The following is a 3,989-nucleotide window of genomic DNA, read 5'->3' as shown; positions in this document are numbered from 1 at the left end:
TATCATTTTCCGAATAAATAAATACTTTTATAATGTTCTATGAACAATGTGTATACAAAATATACTTCTATTTCAATCGATATGAAAGAACATTCCAGTTTGAATCGTAACGAATTTGTGGTCGTGAACCGCAAACGGAGTACCTCCTTGGGAAGCTTTTTACGTTAGTTGTTCTTCTTCTCTTGTTTTTTCGCAAATGGGTGAATTTTGCTATATGAATGTCTACACAGAAAACTGTCCCGAACAAGCTGCGGTTTGCAGAACAGATCAAAGTGCTGCAATATATTCAAACAACGGTGAGAAGGAACCACACGATTATCACATTGCAAAATGTTTGAAAAATCAATGTGGCAGAACGAGAAGTCATCAGATATAAAATATCACATCAGATATAAAAAAAAAGAAATAGCAACTCATATCGGTGACTTTCGTTTAGCTCAACTTAACGCACAGCAAATTCGCAGGTGCCCACGAAGGTACACATGTATAACACCTGTGGCAGCAAACAACTTTACGCAATCTGTTTTCATTAATCGATATAAAGCTCTGTGCTGTTCAATCGAGCATCTTCCGTCGGGATTCATATCTCTCCGAGCTGTAGCAAACAGCAGGCATCTGTACCAATGAAACCTATGGCATCCTATCGCACGAATCAAGTGAGTGACGAATGGTTGGGGATTGCCGGGATGTCAACATATAAGTTTTTTCCCCAACGGAAATTAACCATACGACTACGTAGATTTTCGTGTCACGGTAGAGCGCTATCGAGTAATGGGATCCGTAGCACTCACGGTTGATTCACAGTTTTGATGTTGCTAGACGATTTACATACTCCCAAGTTAATCAAAAAAGGCTACATTATCCTTAAAGTAGATCGGTGTCTAGAATAGACTAAAATAAATTCGTATGGCATATAATGAAACCACTAACTGTGGATAATGGAAATCCAATGTACCCCTGCTAACTGCTACTTGCCTTATTATGTTGTAGCTTTTATTACATTATCCGTATTATTATTACGTTTAACCACAATAAAATCGTTTAATTTGAATGGTTTTTTTTAATCTATTTTATTCTTAAGGTTTTAGTACATTATCTGTATCATTAATATACAGCCATTCCATGCCAAACCGAATAGTGGTTCTCAGATTTTCGTGAAAATTGGTATGTTTGTTCCTTATAATAAAATATTGAACCCGTATTTTTATTTTTTGATAAGGGTGCCCATTTCCATTTAAGGGTGGTCCGAAAAATTAACTTTGTTTCCTTTTTCCAAAAATAACTTTTGGTGTAGAACTACGTCTTTGATTTCTATATAGGGGGGAGGGGGGCACTCTAAGAAAAACGTAACGAAAAATTAAGGTATCTCAAATGCATATTACGCAATGTTACGCAAAATTGTTATTCCTATATGTGTCATATTATATATCATTAGATAGGAGATTTATTCATACAAACACAGACAGTGAAGATAGTTTTAGATTTTACTTGCTGCTTGCGATATGGGGGAAGAGCAACAAACAACATGTTTGCAACATGTTTGCACCCAAGGTTTTTTTTTTGCGCGTTTTTACGAGGTTTTTTAACGCGGATTTTCCAATTTACGTGGATTTCCCATTTAACGCGGTACCCGCGGCAATATAACAACTCTCCCTCAGCTCACATTTCTCTCTTATACGCCCTCAGAGCATATTACGGTAATTAGTGCTTGTAACGGAGCTTAGCGCTTATGAAGGAAATTAGTGCCGCACCTTATCACGAATCTTACGTGGATTTTAGGTGTTGGGTAACGGGGAGCTCACCGGGCATTACAACGGGACGTGAACGTCGTGACGTGGACGTCCTTGTCTACTTAGCTCTAGACGGTCCAACAGTGGTTTCTAGCAACAGCAGATGACCTCATTCGTGAGGAAAACCAAACTAAAGCTACCAGTAACCAACGAAATTGCAGGAAAAAACTACGGGTTTTCGGAAGCGAGCAACACTCAATTTTTTACTTCCGTTTTACGTGAGGACTATCCTATATCACATTTGATATCTATCATTAGGTGACATGGTTTATTTACTCGGTTTTTTGAATTAACGCGATTTTTTACGCGGATTTTCCTGTTAACGCGGTTTTTGACGTAGAACTACGTCTTTCAGGAAGGGTGCCAAACCAGAAAACAGGTCACGTTTTTATGAAATAATGTTAACGTTAATAACTATTTTCACTGCGAACGAATTCTCATGATTTGCATGCCAATCGAATCGGAATCTCTCTAAGATTTGTTTGATATGCTATACATTACAATTCGCTAATCTATAAACGGTTTAAATTCATGAAAACTGGAAGAACTCCCTTTGTTCCCATACATTTGTTCTGCCGATTTGTGTGCTGACCAGTGCTTGGAAATATCTGTATCACATCAATCTTTTCAGAAGAATTTCCGACCACATTCCATCATTATACTATTGCATTCGGTATACCGAAAATGAACCAACGCCGAACTTCACAATCACAGCGAGCCCCTCACAGTTGATTCATCCAGTTTTGTTCATTCTCTTTTTCGTTCTGTTTTGCGTTCACGGAATGTGAGCAAAAGAAAATATCCCTAGTTTTGTCATTCATTGATATTAATATACCAGTTCATTCACTATCAACATCGTTCTCGGACACTCACGAAACGGAGAAATTCGTTGAGGAAAATAACGAAGTACAGAATGCTCATAAATTGTTAAATTGTTCAAGTTTGTAAGGTTTCCGTCTCAGTTAAAATGCTTCCATTTTACATAGTGAATATGCAATTCCAATTCCACAATTCCACCAATTCCGATGTAAAAAAAATACCATCTTGACTCAAATTTCCAACATTTGATTTTTGACTCAAATTCCGAGCACACGAACATGAAATGGTGGTGGCCAAGACACGACCGCAATGGGAATATTTCGAGCTTTCTTTTGCAAACGGATCAAACTGTGCTATAGGATTAGTGGATTAAATTGCCAACATCCAGCTTAGGCTGGCATGGCTACATTCGCTACTCGGATCGATTCTGGAGAATGCCTCCTCGCCGTCCAAGCCTATGCAATCCTTAGCTGTGAGTGTGCCTTGCTCTTTTGTTGGCATTTCCGCTTGCGCCACCGATTTGCGTTGCCCTTTCAGAGTAACCTCAAAAACAACTGAATAAGCAAGGCACTGACTCAATGAGAAAATCACACACATATCGGGATATTGACAATGAACAGTCACAACATTCCTGAAAATTCAATGACAATGAATAAATGTGAATGAATTCTCATGACTCGAGCTTTAAGGAAAGCTCAGATAGCACAGAATGAATATGGATGAACACAGTTGTAAATTTGTTTGCCGTCGAATGAATGACAGCAGCATCGACAAGCAAAATAAACGCGTTACACTGATAATTGCTTCATTTTCAATATTACTTCACAACCTTAATATTTCCAAGCCCTGGTGCTGACCCTTCCCGTATTTCGTATGCTTATAACTCGAACATTTCTTAACAGATCGGAAAGATGTTTGTATCAATTGATAGGAAATATTTTTACGCGTCTATCACAATTCATAAAATATTATTTTTCATGAGATGAACAATTGAATTGAACAAATGTTAAGCGTTATTTAAACGCCCTAAATGCCAAGTTTTAATTCCGCTTAAAAATTTAAATCCTCTCTGCAAATATACATGATAGATACTAGAGGTGAATGAACTTTCGCGGTTCGAGAACTACGTAAACATGAGATGTGCAATAATTTCAGAGGGAAATGTAAAATACAATGATCGTTTGACTATTCTTCCGTTGTTATATTTTGGTAGTCCTGGGCATCATATCAAACGTAAAAGGACGTTCATCAAATTTATTTGTATCGAAGAACAAAATATGAAATAATATAAAATAATATTTGAAGTGGTAAACAAGTAGATGGCATAATATAATTGCGTAGTTCTACGTCGAAAATATGCGGTTTTTAACGTTTTTTAAC

The sequence above is a fragment of the Toxorhynchites rutilus genome, chromosome 3, assembly GCF_029784135.1.
Source record: "Toxorhynchites rutilus septentrionalis strain SRP chromosome 3, ASM2978413v1, whole genome shotgun sequence".
Lineage (NCBI taxonomy): Eukaryota > Metazoa > Arthropoda > Insecta > Diptera > Culicidae > Toxorhynchites > Toxorhynchites rutilus.
The sequence above is the reverse complement of the archived record's forward strand: the minus strand, read 5'-3'. Positions refer to the sequence as shown.